Raw genomic sequence first — 22,134 nt, 5'->3', positions numbered from 1 at the left:
TGCATAGTTCTTGTGTGCAGACTGCACAATGGACATTAGTTTACTCTGTCCATGGTCTAAAGAGGACATATCACTTTGTATTATGTCTATCGCAGAAGAAGTGATGTTGTTAAAGGTGTATATCTGGTTGGACAGGGTATTAATTCCATCATCTACAACAGCCAATGCCTTCTGTAAGTTTTCCTGATCTATTTGCCTTAACCGGGCAGCAGCTTCTTGTTGAGAAAGCTTCCAAATTTCATTGTAAACTGCATATAAGAAGGGCTTTCTGCGTTGTTTTCTGGGGCCTTACAGAAAATCTAGTAAGTCAGTATTATTAGGCAGGAGACTGAGGTATTAGTCTAAGCATCTAGTGAGGAACTCTTCAACCATTACTGGCATAGTTTCCCTACAATGTATGTCGTTACTGTATCCGCGTGTTCAGATGACACATTGCGAGGGTCAGGCCTACTTGTTTTAAAACCCCCCATGGAGCTTGCAAACAGATTATGACACCCATTGGTTTCTATTGGCCACAGTGACCACCCGCCAAGACGTGCAAGTGAAGCATTAAGCATGCAGTTTTGGACCCATTCATCGAGCTGATCTTCAGTTGCATTTATATACTTTTGTAATTTGTAAACTTTTACAGGGGCAGAGATACTGGGCTCATTCAAATCCTTAATATTTGATAAGCCTAAGCAACTGGTCTGCTGTACAGTTTCATTTAAAAATATCATTTGAAACAGGTATCAGGCATGCTCTAAACAAAGCTTCCTTTCCCTTGTTTGCCAATTTTGTGTTCCCCACACACTTTTTAAGTCAATCGACTTCAGCCAATATTCATAGCCCTCTATAGCCAATCGGGAAACAAAGGAATCCACATAAATACATTTTGTATCTGTCAGTAATATATCTACATTTTCCATCAATGGCAATTTGAAATAATATGGCTCAGTATTTTTCACATTGTGCCCATAAAAATATGCAATTTTTTCAGAATATGTTTTAAAACTCCCTTGTGGTGGTGTTGGACAATGTTCCCACTGTGTGTAGTTAAAAATAGTTTTGGGGGTACTTGCTCCATGAATGAAATGGGGGCCCTAATAATTATAGCAAAATATGCCACCATAATTCTCTTTAGATTGATAAACATCTTCATTTTCATATACAGTAAAATACTGCAATTCAGTCATCATTGAACCAACTGTTTTTACATCCCAGTCATCACAAACAACTCTGGGTATTATTACATCATTCATTGAAATTTTAAACACATATGGTATTTGAATGACCTCCGTGGGGCCATATATATCAAATGTGACTTTATCCCAAACAATCCCATCAGGAATTGGTACAGCGGAAATGTTCACGAAAGACAAGTCTCTACGAACCTTGTGAGAAGACAAATTGGGTTTTAGGACCTCATCCACCAGTTCAACTGTTGGTCTTTCAGGAAGGTAATGACCATGTATTAATAGGAAGAAGGTAATGACAAAGCCAACCCAAAGGAGGAAAGCTAATATAGTCAAGAAAAGCCACAGATAGTTCCATGGTAAAATAAAGTAATTTGTTTTAAGCCAGTTTATCAGCTTCCGTGTTTTTGGCAGTTCAGATGTAGAAGAGGCAAATGAGTCCAAGAAGGTGTCGTTGATGTCGGCAAAATATCCCGAAGCATTTCGTGCAAAAGCTGGAGCCGTATTTGTAGGAGAAGAACTGGTAGGGGTCTTCTGCGGTGGTTCACAGTAAATGATGCCATCCATCTGTGTAGAGGTTGTGTCAATTCGATCAGTAATTTCTGTATTGTTTGTTGTAACAGATGTTAGTGGAACTAATGCAAGATCATTTTCCACTCTCCCCAAGCTCGGAGAGGTGTCAGCGTTGCTGCTCAAAACTTGTAGAGGGACATTTTGGCCAGTAGTGAGAGAGATTCAGGAACTACTGGCTGCTCCTCTTGGTCTGCTGTGCAGGATCAGCCACATGGTGTAACTTGACATTGTCAATAGATACAAAGCGGTTTTCTTTAGCACCAGGCAACGGTGGTGGAATGACAGTTCTGGTACCGTGTATTCCCAGGACTGGGACCGGTACACTTGAACTCTTTTTTCACCGCAACTTTTTCACGTACTAGATCCCCAAATTTTGGAATCCAGTCGGTAGATGTTATTGGTACATCCTTAATTCCTGTGGAGGCAGCACTGGCAGAAGCGTTGTCATCACTGACCTGTTGTAATTCCTGCAAGACAGTGACACTTTCATTTATGTCAAAAGGTGTTTCTGCCACCTCCACGCCAGGACCATCAAGATCTGGAACATACATTTGAGTTCCAAACAGGCACTCATATAAAGTACGACCCACAGGGACCTTCAAGGCAGATTATTAAGTGCTGTCCATACAGGTGATTAAGCCAACTACTGCCCGTACCTAATACTCTGGTTGTTAAGGATTGTTTTAAAGAACAGTTTCGTCTCTCCATGAGACTATTATCCTCGGGATGAAATGGAGACAAGTAATGAAGTTGGACCCCTAACAAAGCCATGCCCTTGAGGCAAAGGCAGGGCCCTGGTCCGAGTAGAAATCTGCACCTGCATATGTGCTGCTAAAGACTTGCAAATCTTTAATAGTCTGAGCGTCAGCCGAGAGTTTTGGCCACACCCTTAGAAATCTGGAGCAAGAGTCGACAGCAACTAAGATGTATTTGTATGCACTGTACGGTGTTAGGGGACCACAGTAGTCCAAGTACACACATTGTAAAGGTTTGTTGGAAATAAAGAGGGGTGTCTGCGGTGGGCGTTTGACGGTAGAGCCCTTAATTTGTTGGCAGATGTCACAACAAAGGACATACTGCTTAGTCTGTTTGTATAGGCCTGCTCACCAATAATGTGCTTGAAATAATGATATTGTAGCCGCCACACCAGCATGGGCAGATGCAACCCCCTCATGAGCTGCTTTAATCAACTCTGGTCTTATGTCTTTATTGGGAATTACTCTAACTCCCATGCCTGGTATTTTTACTTCTGAGTCAAGAAAGTCTCCCATTCGGTAGGAATATTTAGCAGGAAATGCTTTTGGATAGGGCGTGTGTGAGAAAACAGGGCTGATTGCAGAGGCCCCCTAACTTTTTGCCCCCATTTTCCACCTTATGCTGGTGTTTTCCTGACTCTGATGGTGCCCTGGGTACTGCTAACCAGTCCCAGGGCCTGTGCTCTGTGTAAAATGGATATGCAAATTAGGCTAATTATAATTGGCTAAGTTAACCTACCTATAAGTCCCTAGTATATGGTAGGGCATGTAGGTTTAGGGACCACAGCATAGGTGGTGCACACCTAGGTGCACTGCTGAGGTGCCCAGTGTCATTTTAAAAGCAAGCCTGCCTTGCTGGCTGCTTTTAAATTAAAGTTATATGCAAATTCGACTTTGGAATTAAAGGTACTTCCAAAGTCTTAAACTACCTTATTTTTACATATAAGTCACCCCTAAGGTGTGCCCTATGTGCCCCTAGGGCTGGGTGCCATGTAACTATAAGCAGGGACTTTATAAAAATAGATTTATAAGCCCTGGTGAGGTAAAAACAGCCAAATTCGTTTTTCCCTCATTGAAGTAAATGGCCTTCATAGGCTAGAATGGGCAGACTTTATTTTAAATTTTAAAGTCTCCTTAAATGTTACATACCAAGAATTTGGTATCAAATTAATTGTTGTAATAAATCCCACAACTTCCAGTTGTGGGATTTAATATAACTTGTTCAGGTAAAAAGTTTAGACTTTACCTAAAAAGTTGCCAATTTCAGCTCTGCATTGTTTTTGCTGCTGTGCTCTGATTGGCCAGCCTGCAGCAGCTTCTGCCAGGCTGCCTTGATGAGGTGTGAAGTGGCCTGACTTCACACAAAGGAATGTGCTTGGGGGAGAGAATCTCCCCTCAGCAGATGGTGAGGCAGGAAGGGGGAGGGCGGCCAAACTGGTCTTCAAAGGCAGAGAAGGACATTTGGAGCACCCAGCAACACCCCCACATCCTGCAACCCCAGACAATTAGGTGCCCCCTTGATTAGATTAAGAGAGGGCAGCAGAGGGGTGTGTTTATGATTTTTAGCCACACCAGTGGGTGGGCTCAGCCAGATGTAACCTCCAAAAATCAGATTCATCCATGTTGGATTTTTAGAGACTGTTGCCTTCTGGGATGGATTTTTGCCACACTTCCCAGGAAGTGGTCATCACAGGGGGACGACCCTGTCCCTGATTGGAGAACCAGGACCCCCCTGCTTTCCACCCAGGAGCAAGGATAAAACTGGCAGACCTGCACCCACACCTCAGATCCCCACCAGATTTCAAGAAGAAAAGAACTAAAGGAGAAGAAGGACTGCCCTGCTGGACCCCTGGCCTGCACCTGGAACCTGCACTCAGAAGGACTGCACCAACTGCACACTTGGGCTTCACCACAAGAAGGACTTTGCCTGGCTTCAACTGGCTCAAGGAGGGACTCCCTGTTGGCTACAGGTGAAAAATTGCTAAACCAGAGTCCCCTGCACCAACTCCTGAAGAAAGCGACCAGCTGACCACTGTCCAGTGGCCAAAAAGGAGTTTGCGCCAGGTGCATTCTGGGAGTTGAAGTCCGCACCCCCCAAGGACCATCACAGAACTTCTGGACCCTTGGGGTGAGCTGTGGACCCCAAAAGAACCTTAAAAGAACATCTGGGTGAAGCCCCAGAAGTTTGGAAAAGATTTGAGAATTTTTGGAAAAAAGCTCCAGAGAGGGACCGACCCGCCGCGGAAATTCTAGCCGGCTTGCCTCAACCGCGACCCGGCCTGACTTCGTGGTTCGTCCCGGTAAAGAAAAAGATCCAAAAAAGAGACTAAGTCCGAAGGTAAAAAGTTGACCGGGACCTCCCAGCCATCGTATCCGAGAAGGGCTCCATGGACGTCGGATCAAGATCCAGGTTTACCCCGGTCGAAGGATTTTCATCTCGAAAAAACGACTAAGTCCGAAGGTAAAAGTCTCCACCGAGGAAACCCACATCGCGTATCCGGACAAGGGCTCCAGGAGGTCGGATTCAACTGGCAGGTTCGTCCCGGTGAAGAAAAACTTCAAAATAAAGACTAAGTCAGAAGGTAACTTTTTAACGGAGGCCTCCCGCGACCTGTAGCCGAGCAGGGCTCCATCGCGGTCGGCCTGAAACTTTGACTTTGCCCCGGTCCTGGTGCAACCAGATGACCCGATTGGCGCTTTTTGTTTCTAAGCGCTAGAAAAATAATAATACTTTAAAAATTCATATCTCCGGTTCCCCTGAACCAATTTTATTCGTTTTTGTGTCATTTTAAAGATAAAAATATAAACTATTTTTATAAATTGGGTTTGGATTTTTAAACTGTTTCCTGTGTTTTATTTAATTACTATTTTGTGATATTTGAATGCTTTACACTTTGTCTCCTAAGTTAAGCCTTGACGCTCGTTGCCAAGCTACCAAGGGTTGAGCTGGGATCAATTTACTGAGACCTAACTGTACCTAATTGGAGGTTAGTGGCTTGTTGCTAGGTGTAGGTACCTACCTGCCCTTACCAATAACCCATTTTCCAACAGCGTGCCTTCAGCCGTGGCTTTCAGAGCAGCCCAAATGTCATTGTCCGGTTTCATTCCAGAATGAGTTACTGCAGCAACAGCAGCCATTGCTACTGATGATTTGGCTGCTTCATCAGCCAGTGTATTTCCAGTAACGTGTATTCCAATGCGCTGGTGTCTAAGTATTTGTACAACATGGACGTTTGGTAGCATTTCCTTCAGATCCACAACTTTCCCCCACATAAGTCTGTGTTTGATGGTGTTGCCTTTAGCATCTCTGAACCCATTCTGGCGCCAGTAATGTGATATTCATTGAAGGACTGGACCCAATAGTACAAATCACAGACAATCAACGTTAGCTGTGCGGGATCCGTATGTTCCAGTGCCATCACCAGAGCCTTTAGATCTGCTAGTTGTGCTGTGCAATCCCCTAGGGTTTGCGTGAATTATGTTGTGGATAGAATTTATTCCCCTCCATGAAGCCACTTACGACTGCGCAAGCAGCCGAGGATTGATGTTTTGTGCCTACTGCAGGTTGTGCTGAGCCATCGGTGTACATGACTCTCTGATATTGATCAATAGGCAATCTATTTGCTGGTTCATATTGCAAAAATTCCTCAGTTTGTAATTTTGGGTCAAAGATATAGGGGGTCATTCTGACCCTGGCGGTAGGTGTAAAAGCGGCGGCCAACCCGCCAACAGGCAGGCGGTCCAAAAAATGGAATTCTGACCCTGGCGGGAACCGCCAACAGAGCCTGCCACTTTAACACTTCGACCGCCACGGCGGGACAAACAAACAGCGTGGCGGTCACCGGCAACAGCCAGGCGGTAGACAATGTACCGCCCACCCTATCACGACCCACCAATCCGCCACCTTTTCCGGGGCGGTAGCCCCGCCGATAAAAACACGTCGGAAACAGACATTTCGAATGGAAAACGCTCACCTCTACACACTCCACGAGGAATCTGGACTGCATGGAATCCGAACTACACATCCTACCAGCTATTGTCTTCCTGCTCCTCTACCAGGAGCACGAACGCCGGCGCAGAAGACAACGGTGAGTACTGCACCTACGACACAGGGGAGGGGGGAGGCAAAAAATTACGGGCACACACATACGCGACACACCCACCCTCACCCACAACTACATACACATCAATGCAGAGCAACAACTCAGAGTGAGACCCCCCACGCCCCCTGGAAGAATGCAAAGACAAAATAAAATGATCATGAAATATAAATATATTGTACGGGTAAGTTAAAAATTATTTCGAACATCTATAACTATATACACATATGTAAATTGTCCTGTCCAAATTGGGTTTCAGTCAATGTACGTGGACCAATGGGCATGAACACATGGGCAAAGCCCACACAGGAGACCCGAATCCATTGGAGAGAACACTGCAGGGGCATCAGATAGCAAAACTACCAGCACCTCAGGGGGAAGGGAAAGGGGGGCACCTCAGCCACATGGGGCCTCCATGGCCACTGTCCCTTCCTGGGGAGTGCAAAGCCACAGTCTCACAAGTCTCTACAGTGGGTGGCTTGCCCACTGTGCCATCCTGGGGAGTGCAAAGCCACAGTCTCTCAAGTCTCTACAATGGGTTGGTTGCCCACTGTACCATCCTGGGGAGTGCAAAGCCACAGTCTCTCAAGTCTCTACAGTGGGTGGGTTGCCCACTGACATATCCTGGGGGGTGCAAAGCCACAGTCTCTCAAGTGGATTACAGACTCCACTGGTACTGGAGGAGCCATGGTGCCCACAGTGCATCGTGCAGCCCTGCCCGACACAGATCCGGGCCTGCCCCTTCTGCCAATGGGCCAGCGGTGCTTGACTTGAAGGGCCCAGCAGAGCGGTGCTTGAGATGAAGGGCCCAGCGGAGCGGTGCAGAGACGGCGGGGCCCAGCGGAGCGGTGCTTGAGATGAAGGGCCCAGCGGAGCGGTGCAGAGTCGGCGGGGCCCAGCGGAGCGGTGCTTGAGATGAAGGGCCCAGCGGAGCGGTGCTTGAGATGAAGGGCCCAGCGGAGAGGTGCAGAGACGGCGGGGCCCAGCGGAGTGGTGCTTGAGATGAAGGGCCCAGCGGAGCGGTGCAGAGACGGCGGGGCCCAGCGGAGCAGTGCTTGAGATGAAGGGCCCAGCGGAGCGGTGCATGAGATGAAGGGCCCAGCGGAGCGGTGCTTGAGATGAAGGGCCTAGCGGAGTGGTGCATGAGATGATGGGCCCAGCGGAGTGGTGCAGAGACGGCGGGGCCCAGCGGAGCGGTGCTTGAGATGAAGGGCCCAGCGGAGCGGTGCAGAGACGGCGGGGCCCAGCGGAGAGGTGCTTGAGATGAAGGGCCCAGCGGAGCGGTGCAGAGATGGCGGGGCCCAGCGGAGCGGTCCTTGAGATGAAGGGCCCAGCGGAGAGGTGCTTGAGATGAAGGGCCCAGCGGAGCGGTGCAGAGACAGCGGGGCCCAGCGGAGCGGTGCTTGAGATGAAGGGCCCAGAGGAGCGGTGCATGAGATGAAGGGCCCAGCGGAGCGGTGCTTGAGATGAAGGGTCCAGCAGAGCGGTGCTTGAGATGAAGGGCCCAGCGGAGCGGTGCAGAGACGGCGGGGCCCAGCGGAGCGGTGCTTGAGATGAAGGGCCCAGTGGAGCGGTTCTTGAGACAGCGGTGCCCTGTTCAGCGGTGCTTGAGACGGTGGTGCCCTGTTCAGCGGTGCTTGAGACGGCGGTGCCCTGTTCAGCGGTGCTTTTCAAGAAGGGACCTGTTCAGCGGTTCTTGAGACGGCGGTACCCTGTTCAGCGGTGCTTGAGACGGCGGTGTCCTGTTCAGCGGCGCTTGTCTTGAAGGGCCCTGTTCAGCGGTTCTTGAGACGGCGGTGCCCTGTTCAGCGGTGCTTGTCTTGAAGGGCCCTGTTCAGCGGTGCTTGAGACGGCGGTGCCCTGTTCAGCGGTGCTTGTCTTGAAGGGCCCTGTTCAGCGGTTCTTGAGACGGCGGTGCCCTGTTCAGCGGTGCTTGTCTTGAAGGGCCCGGTTCAGCGGTGCTTGTCTTGAAGGGCCCTGTTCAGCGGTTCTTGACATGTGTCTCCAGGGCACCAGATCCGGCCAATATTTGGAGTTCACTCGCCATCCGACTTCTCGCTTGCGGGGCCCTCCTGTGCTGGAGTCCTGGGCCCGTGGGTGTCCTCCTTCACACCCGGAATGGGGCTGGTGGGGCCCTCCTGGGCAGCTCGCCTGCTGCCGGACTTGTCGGCCGTGCTGCCCTTGCCATCCTTCCGTGATTCTCTGTGGCCCTTGCCTCCCTTTGTCGATGTGCCAGGTGACACCCCACTTCCTGACGGTGCCAGGGTAGTGCCTTTGGAGGCTGCCGTCTCTGGCCTCTCGCGCCGGCCCTTGCCTTTCTTAGTTTTTTTCCCAGGGGGTGGGCTGGCTGTCCCTTTACTGCTGGCCGATGTTGCTGCCCTTGAAGGTGGTGGACTCCAATATCCTTGTACTATGGTCCTTGTAGGTCCAGGGGTTGTGGTGGCTGAGGTGCTGATTGGACTCTTACGAGATGGAGGGGCTGGGTCAGGTGATGGAAAGAGGTTAATTTTGGACAGGAAAAACTTTTTAGGAGCAGTGGGAAGGGTAGGTGCAGTGAGTATGGGAGTGGAGGAAGAGGATGTAGTTGTAGGAGAGTCAAGTGTGGTGTCTTTGGGTGCAGGTGCTTGTGACGGAGGCTGTCGTGAGGTGGATGGCTGTTGGGTGGGTGGCTGCCTGCGTTTGTGTGGTTTGGAAGAGGGGGTGACAGACACACTGGGAGAGGACACAGGGGACGTGTAAATGGCAGTGGGGGTGGTGACTGCACGTGTGCGGAGTGTTCTGGTGGGTGTGCTGGTGATGGACGTACTGACTGATGATGTTGTGCATGCAAGTGTGAGTGGAGACGTCACAGGGAGGGAGACTAGGAGGAGGGGGACACAGAGGAGGCAGTGGCTGTTGGCATGTCTGCATGTGGATGTTGCTTGTGTAAATGCTTGTGTGATCTGTGGTGCTTATGTCTGGATGAGCTGCCCTTGGGTGTTGAGGTGTGTGCAGGCTGGTCTGTAGGTGTGTCTGGGATAGGCAGAGGAATAGGGGAGTGGGACTGGGATGAGGAAATTGGAGGAGGGAGGCTGGAGACAGGGACAATGGCTGCCGTCAGTGCTGAGGCCAGAGCGTTGAACGATCGCTGATGGGCAGCCTGACCCGAATGAATGCCCTCCAGGTATGCATTGCTCCGGTGCACCTCCCTTTCTACCCCCTGTATGGCATTCAAAAGGGTAGACTGCCCAACAATGACCGTCCTGAGGAGGTCAATGACCTCCTCACTGAGGGCAGCAGGGGTAACTGGGGCAGGGCCTGAGGTGCCTGGGGCGAAGGAGATGCCCGCCTTCGTGTGCGAGCGGGAACGGGCGAACGCTGTGGGGCTGCTGGGAGGGCGGAGCTGGTGCGCTGGGTGGCGGCTGTACCTGTTGTTGCGGTGGGCACGGATGTTGCCGCCACCACAAGGGAGCTCCCTTCCGAGGACGTGTCAGTGTCGCTGATGTCTCCACGTATCCTTGTTGTGGAGCTCCCCTCGCCCTCCGTCTCACTGGTGAACTCCGAGTCGGTTGCATGGCCCTCCGGGGCCATGTGAGATGCAGCTCCCTCGTGCTCCGATGCCACTTCTCCTCCGCCTGATGATGCTAATGCACACATGTACAGGAAGAGCAGCAAAAAAGGGGGGGGGAAATAAAGACATGTTGAGTGCATGCATTGGCGACACAGTTGGCGGAGAGGACAGACACAGAAGCCCCCTGCACTACGCCGCGCACTTGGGGTACACTACTCAATCATTGGGACTTGGCCTACAAGTCTATTTACGACAACTGCACACATAGGTGACACAGGGCCATGGATAGCTGTACTTGGCACCCTACAGAGGTGGGGAGCGGGGGCAAAGGGCCATGCCTTACGGAGGGCCCTAGCCTACAGAAATCGCCCTGGCCTAGGGATACCCACAGCCCTCCTGCCCCACCCAGACACCTCCACTGCGCGCTAAGATAGCAGAATGTGCTGGTACGCACCCCCTTGTGTCTGCTGTGATGTCCTCACGCGCCCATCCAAATCTGGGTAGGCCACCGCCAGGATCCGGGACATCAGGGGGGTCAATTGACGAGTGGCACCCCTCCTACGTTGGGAGGCCATCCCCAGCAGAGCCTCCGCGGTCTTCCTGCTCCCGAGGCGGATGTCCTCCCACCTCTTGCGGCAGTGGGTGCCCCGTCTGTTGTGGACCCCCAGGGTCCGGACGTCCTTGGCGATGGCACGCCAAATGTCGATTTTCTGATGGGCGCTGACCTATGTGACATGTACAGGGGGAGAAAATCAAATATCATCATTTTCTGCATGCGCGATGTGAGTGGCCCCCCCTCCCCACCCTTGCCATGTGGCACATGCTCTCATCTGTCGTGTGATGCATGCCTCATTCGCTCCCCTCCCCACCATCGTTCATCCACCCGACTCAACACAGGCATTGGCCATAAAGCATGGTCCCAGTGTACTTACCTGTTGGTCTGGAGGACCGTAGAGTAGCGCATACTGGGGGAGGACCCCATCCACGAGTTTCTCCAATTCTTCAGAAGTGAAGGCAGGGGCCCTTTCCCCAGTCGCTTGAGCCATTGTCTCTTCCAGACCGAGGTCACAGCAGCACTTGCAGTATAGGTCCTCTCCTGTGGATGATCAGGTATCGAGTGAGTAAGCAGATAGAAAATGGCGGTCACGCCCGCGGCGGTGCGTACCGCGACCGCCGGCGCACTTCGTCATTGGTTCCTGAAACCCATAGGGTTCAATGGTAACCAATGCGGCTTTGCGCCGCGGTCTTCGACCGCCTACCGCCACGGTGTGCCACGCCAGTGCATTTACCTCACATCCCATTGTCGCACTTCACAGGTCAGGCAGCCGCCATTTCAAGGGCCCACATGGCTTAATTACTACTGCGTCACACATACCTAGGCCTTGCATCGACACTCATACAAGCCATTCAATGCATTGAGAATCGTGTACTGTGCAAGCTGTGGGAACGTACCTGTGGGTTGATTGACTCTGTGCTCCATGTTGTCCTTCCTAGGCACCGTCCGCTGGGACTTGCGAGGAGACGGATGAATGTTCCCGTGTACAGACCGCTGGTGGACCTGTCGACAATGGAAGAAAGACATGTCATACTGACATACAGGCTTGACCGAGCCACTATACGGGAATTGTGTGCCCAGCTGGAGCCAGACCTGATGTCACCCATCCGCCAACCCACAGGGATCCCCCCTCTAGTGCAGGTGCTGTCAGTACTCAATTTTTTGGCAAGTGGGTCATTTCAAACAACAGTGGCCATTTCTTCAGGGATGTCTCAGCCTATGTTTTCAAAGGTGTTGTCCAGAGTCTTGTCTGCCCTGATGAAATACATGCAGAGCTACATCGTTTTCCCTGAGGTGGGGGATTTGCCTCCAGTGAAGGGTGATTTCTATGCCCTTGGATATATTCCCAACATAATAGGTTCCATTGATGGGACCCATGTGGCTTTGGTCCCCCCCAGCAGGAGTGAACAGGTGTACAGGAACAGAAAAAGTTATCATTCCATGAATGTCCAGGTGGTCTGTTTGGCTGACCAGTACATCTCCCATGTAAATGCCAAGTTCCCAGGGTCAGTGCATGACGCGTACTTCATGCGAAATAGCAGCATCCCTTACGTGATGGTACTTCTTCAGAGACACCGTGTGTGGCTAATTGGTGACTCTGGTTACCCCAACCTGCCGTGGCTACTGACCCCAGTGAGGAATCCCAGGACAAGGGCAGAGGAACGGTACAATGATGCCCATGGGCGTACTAGGAGGGTGATCGAGCGGACCTTCGGCCTCCTGAAGGCCAGGTTTAGGTGCCTGCATATGACAGGTGGATCCCTAATGTACTTACCAAAGAAGGTGTGTCATATCATCGTGGCCTGCTGTATGCTTCACAACCTGGCTTTGCGACGCCAGGTGCCTTTCCTGCAGGAGGATGGTCCAGATGGTGGTGTTGTGGCAGCTGTGGAGCCTGCGGAGAGTGAAGAGGAGGAAGACGAAGAGGACGACACAGACAACAGGAACACAGTAATACTGCAGTATTTTCAATAACACACAGGTAAGAATCAACACCGGCATATTACATTTACTTAACGACTACTGCCTCTCTACTGTCTGACCTTTCCCCCCAGTGTATGGTAACTGAGTTTGACTTTCCCTTCCAATTTCAGATATGTGGGCCCCACTGCGTGACCTCTGCTTTGTTTCCCCATGGACTACAGCTGTGTGACAGTGGTATGTTGTCTTCACAATATAACTGGACATTTTGGCACGGTTATGTCTAATACATTTGTTTAAAAATACAGGCAGACTCCAGATGAATTTTGTGCAATAAGTGTGTTTATTAAAGTGCTCAAAATTGGGAAATTGAAGAAATTTGGTGATGCGTGATGGTGGAGGAATGTCCATGGCAGAGTCCAGATTCTCAGTCTCACAGGTGCATTGTCCATATGCCTGTGGAAGGTGGAGAAGGGGCAGTTTAAGGTTGGACAGGGTGAAAACGTGGGACAGTGGGATGACATCAGGGGGTATCCTTGCCTGGCGGGGGTCTGGGCATCCTACTCTGTCTTCTTACGAGATCTCAGGCCCCGCTTGCAGGGTGGTTCTCCTTCTGCAGGGGGTGGGGTGTCGGGGCCTCCTGTCCACTAGTGCCGGCGGAGGTGGTAGCCTGTTCTTGGTCCATGCTAGTGACAGGGGCCCTTTGTGGCGCCACATGGTCCCGCAATGTGGTGACAATCTGGTTGAGTGCCACAACGATGGTACCCATTGCGGAACTAATGTTTCTGAGTTCTTCCCGGAACCCCATGTACTGTTCCTCCTGCAGAACCTGGATCTCCTGGAACCTGGCCAGGACCGTCGCCATCGTCTCCTGGGAGTGGTGGTATGCTCCCATGATGGAGGTGAGGGCCTCGTGGAGAGTGGGTTCCCTGGGCCTGTCCCCCCCCTCTCGCACAGCAGGCCTCCCAGTTCCCCTGTTTCCCTGGGCCTCTGTCCCCTGGACCGTGTGCCCACTACCACTGCCCCCAGGTCCCTCTGGGTGGGTGCTGTGCTGGTGTTCCCAGAGGGGGGTAGGTCTGCTGTGGCCTGTGGCTGTCTGAGGGGAACCGACTGTCCCGAGGTCCCCGATGGGCCGGGCTGGTCATCTGGGTCCAGGGAGACAGAGCTGCTGTCATCACTGGGGGCCTCTTCTGGGGGTGGGATGGACATTTCTGGACCCTCCTGGGCGGTGTGGTGGCGTGGTGGCGTTCGGGTCCTGCAGGGGTATAAGAGTATGGTTATTGCTTCTGTGTGTGCCATAGTGTGCAATGTGTGGGTGCCCTTGTACCCCAGTGCTGGCATTCCCTTGTGGGAGCAGTTGTGACGGTGGTTTGGGGGGGGATGGGTATGTGCAGTGGGCATGCTTAGGTGATGGGTGTCCATGGTTTGTGGTGGCATGCAGGGCTTGGTGTTGGGATGGGTGGGTTGTGCAGGTGAGAAATTAGCAAGGAGGATGTGTGATGGGGGGTGGGGGGGTGTGGGGGTATGAGTTGGCATGCTGGTGGGTGGGGGGGATGAAGTAGTTGAGATTAGACTTACTAGAGTCCATTCCTCCGCCTACTCCTGCGAGGCCCTCAGGATGCAGGATGGCCAAGACCTGTTCCTCCCATGTTGTAAATTCTGGGGGTTGAGGTGGGGGTCTGCCGCCAGTCTTCTGCACCGCGATGTTGTGTCGGGATACCATGGAACGTACCTTCCCCCGTAGGTCGTTCCACCGCTTCCTGATGTCCTCCCGATTTCTGGGGTGCTGTCCCACAGCGTTTACCCTGTCCACTATCCTTTGCCATAGCTCCATCTTCCTGGCAATGGTGGTGTGCTGCACCTGTGTCCCGAAGAGCTGGGGCTCTACCCAAAGTATTTCCTCCACCATGACCCTGAGTTCTGCGTCTGAGAACCTGGGGTGTCTTTGGGGTGCCATGGGGTGGTGTGGATGAGGTGTGGGGTGGTGTTTGCGGTGATGAGTGTGGTGAGTGTGGTGGTGTGTGGTGTTTTGTGCGTGGATGTTGTGTGGGTGATGATGTTGTGTGCCTCTGTGTGATGGGGTTGTCAATAGCTGTGCTCTCTCTCTCGCCTTCTCTCAGAATTTCTGGTTGCAGGGGTTTGTGGGTGATGTGGGTGTGTGTTTTATAGTTGATTGGATGTGTGGGTGTGGTGTGTGTATGTGTTTCAGGTGTGTGTATTTCAAATTGTCCAATGTGGCTGTGTTTTGGAGCTGGGTGTGTATTTTGACCGCGGCGGTGTATAACGCCAATGGAATACCGCGGTTGAAAGACCGCCGCGTGGATTCGTGGGTCGGAATGGCATGGGCGTATTTCTGTTGGCGTGACGGCGGAGGTTTGGTCATTGCCAGTTTTTCGCTGCCCGTTGGTGTGGCGGACTTCTGTGGATGTCGGGTTTTTGGCAGTTTGCCTGTTGCGGGTCAGAATGACCGTGGGGGTTTACCGCGGCGGTGTTATGGCGGTCTTCTGACCGACGGTAAGCGCCTTTTACCGTCGAGGTCAGAATGACCCCCATAGTCTACATCAGTGGCTGCCAAAGACGTTGCCCACTGGGTCCAACGTGGATGTAATATTTTAGGGTTTGGAACGCTGGCTTTGGTAACTGCCTCAAGGTCTGGAATTGGAGATACGACAATAATGCGTGCCCCCCGGGCTAATGGTCTTTCTTTAATGACAGTCATCGGAACAGCAGTGAGAATTTTCTCAGTGGGAGCAAAGCTTTGTTCTGCTGCTGAATACAAATGTGACTTGTATGCAATCGGGACTGTCTCACCTTCATTGAAAGTTATATAGATGAAACCAATAGCTCCAGCAATTACTCTGATGACCAGATGCTTTTTATTGCCTCTTGTGTGTAAGTGTTGTGCTGCAAGCATATCTGTCTGCAAAGCTCTGAGAATGCATGTGTTCGACTTTCTAAAATTTGCTAGAAAAGTCAGGATGTTTTAAGTCATATAAAGGTTTTTTTGTCGCGCCGCGCGGTGCGGCGCGAGCCGAGAGCTCGACTTCGACCGGGCGTTCGGCTCGGGCCGCGCACCGCGTTATTAAGACGCGGCGCGCCCCCAGCCTCTCCTGCGCGTTTCGAGGCCCCAGATTTGCTTGGGGCCTCGTTCTTCCTTCTGCCTTTCACTGTCCCAGGGGTCTCTGAACCCTCTTACCTGTTTTTCTTCGTTTCTTTGTCCTTTCTTCTGTTTGCAGTCTGTTGTGTGCCTTTCTTTATGTCTTTTCCTCCTTCCCAGATTCCTGTGCTTTCCCAGCATTCCTTGTTCCCTATTCTCTATGGTTCCTCTACTATTCTGTTCTATATATTGTTTCCCTATCTAAGATGGTGTCCTTTTACTTCCTGTGGGTCACTTCCTGTTTGTTGGTATATAAGGGCTGTGTTTTTCCTCTTTCCTTGCGCTGCAACACTTTCTGCTCAGTTGGTGTCTTCGCTCCTGATTTCCTTGCCTTTTGGTTTTGGACTCAGCATTCTGTATTTTCTGATTTTTGCTCCTTTTGGATTCCTGTTTGTTGTTCTTGTTTTTCTCCAGGACTTTTCCTGTTTGGAGGTTTTTCCCCTTGGAAGGGGTTTTTCCCTCTGGCGCTACTTTCTGAAGGGCACGGTCTGTTCTTGGTGTCTCCATTGCCTACAGCACCGTGGCTACCAGAAAGAGTCGCCCCTTTTTGGGCCAAAGCCGAACATTGAAGATTCACGCCACCAGATCTGCAAATTCCAGGCGCAAGCAGCACGTGAGTCGTGACAGATTGCAGCGCCTAACCATTCCGACGTCCTCAAACACCATGGATAATACAGTGGCGGCTGCTGCAGATCCGGAGCAATCTCTGTTAACCACGATTCAGCAACAAGCCCAGGAGTTGCAACAACTACGTAATGAAAATGCTGCGTTACGACAGGCTTTGGCCCTCCGCACCAGTGATGTTCCGACAATCTCCGCTTCTACCCCTTGTTTCTCTGGTGAACCAACCAAGCTTCGCGAGTTCTTGGATGCTTTAACGGTGTATTTCGCCTTCCGACCTACTCAATTCTCCCACGACAGGACCAAGGTGGGTTATCTTATCAGTGCCTTATCCGGCCCAGCCTTGGCCTGGGCAACCCCGATGGTGTCCTCCGACGACCCTGCATTGTCAGACTATTCCGCCTTTGTGAGTCGCTTCAAACAAATGTTTAGCCGTCCTGGATTGGAAGCCTCCGCTGAAGAAGCCTTGTGCGACATCCAACAAGGCTCCCAAGACGTCCTGCAATATATAACCCGTTTTCGTCAGCTGGCGGCAGAGACCACTTGGGTGGAACGTACTCTGGTAACATTATTTCGTAGAGGACTCAAAGAAGAAATAAAGGATGAACTAGTGCATTCTACCAGAGCGGAAGATCTTCGTGGCCTGATGGATCAAGCACTGTCCATCGAATATCGTCTTCGGGAACGGAGATCGGAAAAGAAAAGGAGTAGAGGGTTTACCCAACCAAGTAGCTCCCGTGCATACCTGCAGCGTTCCGAGGAACCTCGCACTCCTGCTAGAGACATCGAAGGGGAACCCATGCAGGTGGATACTACCCGAGGTCCGCTCTCTGCTAGTGAACGAGAAGACAGACGCAAGAGAGGGTTGTGCCTGTATTGTGGTTCTGCTGGTCACATACTCCGTACCTGTCCAGTACGTCCGTCCAGACCTTCGGGAAACGCCACCTCCCGTCCTCTGTAAGAAGGGAGAGGACGGGATCTACAGCTATACCTTCCATCAGCTCCTTTAATGACAATACAACTGCCTTGTTCATCTTTCCTGTCCTGTTACAACTTCCTGACGGTCGTCAAGAAAAGACTATGGCATTACTAGACTGTGGTGCTAGTGGTATATACATGGACAAGACATGGGCTGCTGCTAACCTAGTTCCTACTCAAGCAAAAGAAGTACCCGAACAGGTACACACTGTGGATGGATCTTTGATATCCTCTGGTCCTGTAGACACCACTACCCTGATGTTAAGTCTACAGGTGGGAAACCATCAAGAACACATCTCCTTCGATCTTATTACGTCCCCTAACCATACCATCATTCTTGGAATTCCGTGGCTCATTAGACATAACCCATATATAAATTGGGTTACCCGGACAGTCTCTTTGTCTTCGCAATTTTGTCACGAGAACTGTTTTACTTCCGACAAGTATTGGTCTCCGAAAAGATCCTTAGCTACTGAAGGTGCCACTGGTATGTCCATTAATACGGTCCAAGGGGTCCCAGACCACTATTTGGAGTTTCAGGATATTTTCCAAAAACCGTCAAAACCTGTGCTACCTCCACATCGAGAATATGATTGTGCAATTCCATTAGAACCCGGCACAATTGTTCCTTTTGGGAGGATGTACTCCCTCACGGAACCCGAAAGGGAAGTTCTAAAGGAGTATCTGGACGAAAATATACAGAGTGGTCTTATTGTTCCATCGTCGTCTCCGGCTGGGGCCCCTCTCTTTTTTGTGCCCAAGAAGACTAAGGATCTTCGTCCGTGCCTGGATTTTCGAGGTCTGAATAAAATCACCATTAAAGATCGTTATCCTTTGCCTCTCATCAGGGACATACTGGAAGCAATCAGAGGGGCCCAACGTTTTACTAAATTGGATTTACGAGGAGCCTACCACCTTTTACGCATAAGAGAAGGCGACGAATGGAAGACAGCATTCAGGACCCCATTTGGCCATTTTGAATATAGGGTTATGCCGTTTGGTCTTACTAACGCCCCGGCAATCTTCCAGAGATTTATGGACTCAGTGTTTTCAGACCTACTTAATCAGACAGTCGTGATCTACCTAGATGACATTCTTATTTATTCTAGAAATCCTGAACTCCATACTTCCCATGTGAAACAAGTTCTTCAAAGACTTCGTGATCATCAACTATTTTGCAAACCAGAGAAATGTGAGTTCGACATAACGGAAGTCAAATATCTGGGCTATCATTTAAGTCCCACCGGCATAGCTATGGACCAAGAAAAGGTACAAGCTATCCTAGAGTGGCCTTCTCCTTCTACCATAAAAGAAACACAATGTTTCCTAGGTTTAGCAAACTTCTATCGACAATTCATTCTAGACTTTGCCAGTCAGACTAGCCACATAACTCACACCTTAAAGAAGGACAATTTAAAGAAGGGATTTGTCTGGACTGAGGCTGCTGAAGCAGCCTTTCAAAGCTTAAAGAGAGCCTTCACCCAAGCCCCCATCTTAAGACATCCAGATACCACCAAGCAATTTATAGTAGTAACTGATGCTTCTGAGAGAGCCATCGGAGCTGTCTTACTCCAACGACAAGAGGATGATGGCCTTGAACATCCTGTTTTCTATTTGTCTCATATCCTTTCCACAGCTGAACAACATTATTCCGTACTTGAAAGGGAATTATTGGCTCTGAAAACAGCCTGCCTTGAGTGAAGGCAGTTTCTGATGGGTTCCAAGGAACCATTTGAGGTGAGGACAGACCACCGTAATTTACAATGTTTAAGAAATTTTGTATGCCAGAATAGTCGTCAGGCCCGCTGGGCCTTTTTCTTCAGTCAGTACGATTTTTATATTACATATATTCCAGGATCCCAAAACATTCTGGCTGATGCTCTGTCTCGCCGATATCCAGAGTGTTCTCCTTCCTCATCCCAGTATCTTCTAGAACCCAGTAAGATCATTGGAGTGGCTCAGTCTTTCCTGGAAGAAGTACAACAAGAATACGCCAACCAATCGGACCATGACATGGAAGAACTAAGACCATTATTGTACAAGAAACAAGGATATTTTTATTACCAAGACCTGATATTCCTCCCTACAAACAAGGTGCAAAAGAAAGCATTACAAATGTGCCATGATTCCCCTGTAGCTGGTCACAGAGGCATCAAAGCCACACAAGAATTACTTTCACGATTTTTTTGGTGGCCTACCTGGAAACTGGATGTGGAAAGATACGTTCAGGCCTGTCCCATATGTGCCCAAGTCAAAATACCTCACACCAGACCGGCAGGATTACTACAACCTTTGCCTGTTCTATCGGCCCCATGGCATACTATCTCTACTGATTTTATGTGTTCGCTCCCACCATCAGCAGGAAACCGGGTTATCATGGTCACAGTGGATTCTTTCACAAAGATGGCTCATTTCACTGGCCTAAAAAAGCTGCCTACTTCCCAAGAACTAGGTCAAATATTCATAGATCATGTCTTCCGTCTCCATGGACTTCCACATACCATAATCTCTGATAGAGGACCTCAGTACATCTCCCGATTTTGGAAGCATTTTTGTAAAATACTGAATATGAATAGAGCCCTGTCTTCAGGGTTCCATCCTCAGACCAACGGACAGACTGAGCGTCTGAACCAAGGACTAGAGCAATATCTTCGATGCTTTTGCAATTCTACCCAAAGTAACTGGAGCACTTACCTCTCTTTAGCTGAATTTTCCTACAATAACTCAGTCCATAGTGCCTCCAAGGTCACTCCCTTTTTCTGTTCCTATGGTTTTCATCCTACTTCTTTCCCTACTTCTCCACAATCCAACTCTCCTCTACCTGCTATTAACTATTTCTCCAAACGCCTTCTCCAACTCCATAAACTAATTCGATCTAATTTGTTACATACCAAGAGGTATATGAAGAAGGCTGCAGACAAGAGACGTACAACCAATCCAAATTATCATCTGCAAGATAAAGTCTGGCTCTCCTCCAAATTCTTGCCCTCACGTCTCTCTCAAAACAAGTTCACACTTCGTTACTATGGGCCTTTCCGTATTCTCCAGTTGGTCAATCCTGTCACTGTCCGTCTTCACTTACCCCATACATGGAAGATCCATCCGGTTTTTCATGTTTCTCAGCTTAAACCTTATGTGCCTGATCCTTACTCACGTCAGTTTCCTTGTCCACCTCCTGTCCTTGTGAATGATGCTCCTGAATATGAAGTGCAGGAAATCTGTGACTCTCGTCTTTTTCATAAACGACTTCAGTATCTGATTCATTGGAAGGGTTATCCTCTCAGTGAATGTTCATGGGAAGATGCCTCTTCCGTTCACGCTCCTCTCCTGACTCAACGCTTTCACTGTTTATTCCCTCTTAAACCTGGGCCTTCGGGAGGGGGACCTACTGTCGCGCCGCGCGGTGCGGCGCGAGCCGAGAGCTCGACTTCGACCGGGCGTTCGGCTCAGGCCGCGCACCGCGTTATTAAGACGCGGCGCGCCCCCAGCCTCTCCTGCGCGTTTCGAGGCCCCAGATTTGCTTGGGGCCTCGTTCTTCCTTCTGCCTTTCACTGTCCCAGGGGTCTCTGAACCCTCTTACCTGTTTTTCTTCGTTTCTTTGTCCTTTCTTCTGTTTGCAGTCTGTTGTGTGCCTTTCTTTATGTCTTTTCCTCCTTCCCAGATTCCTGTGCTTTCCCAGCATTCCTTGTTCCCTATTCTCTATGGTTCCTCTACTATTCTGTTCTATATATTGTTTCCCTATCTAAGATGGTGTCCTTTTACTTCCTGTGGGTCACTTCCTGTTTGTTGGTATATAAGGGCTGTGTTTTTCCTCTTTCCTTGCGCTGCAACACTTTCTGCTCAGTTGGTGTCTTCGCTCCTGATTTCCTTGCCTTTTGGTTTTGGACTCAGCATTCTGTATTTTCTGATTTTTGCTCCTTTTGGATTCCTGTTTGTTGTTCTTGTTTTTCTCCAGGACTTTTCCTGTTTGGAGGTTTTTCCCCTTGGAAGGGGTTTTTCCCTCTGGCGCTACTTTCTGAAGGGCACGGTCTGTTCTTGGTGTCTCCATTGCCTACAGCACCGTGGCTACCAGAAAGAGTCGCCCCTTTTTGGGCCAAAGCCGAACATTGAAGATTCACGCCACCAGATCTGCAAATTCCAGGCGCAAGCAGCACGTGAGTCGTGACATTTTTATGCGTTTATGCATAATCTGGAATGTAAATTCTGCCAAAATTTAGGAAACCTAATAGTGACTGGAGTTTTGTAATGGTATTTGGAGGTTGCAACTGCTCATTTTTCCAAGAATTATGGAGCTAGGCTCTTTTCTTCACTTGATAGCTTGTATCCCAAAAACAGGATGCTATGGAAGGCTATTTTTGTTTTTTGAAGTTGAATTTATATCCGAATTCGGCAAATCCTACAACAATGGGGGCTACCCATCTTAGATGTTGCAGTAAATCATCTCCATGAGATAGATATCATCTACATAGATCAATGCTTCAGGGTCAATGTCGTGCAATATTGAAGTCACACAAGCCGCGAACAGTCCTGGACTGTTCTTGTACACCTGGGGTAAACAACAGATTTTTTTCTGGGAGCCTAGTGCGCTGAAACTTGTTAGGTCTTTACTCTCAGGCGCTATATTTTGGCAGAAAAACACATTGGAAATATCCAGTGTTGTTTTGTATTTTTTGCGCACTATGTTGTTCATGATTGCTGTGCTGTGTGAGTTTTGTTTAGCATATGTGCATGTATGACTGGTTAAATGTC

This window comes from Pleurodeles waltl, chromosome 8 (genome assembly GCF_031143425.1).
Source record: "Pleurodeles waltl isolate 20211129_DDA chromosome 8, aPleWal1.hap1.20221129, whole genome shotgun sequence".
Classification (NCBI taxonomy): Eukaryota; Metazoa; Chordata; class Amphibia; order Caudata; family Salamandridae; genus Pleurodeles; species Pleurodeles waltl.
The sequence above is the reverse complement of the archived record's forward strand: the minus strand, read 5'-3'. Positions refer to the sequence as shown.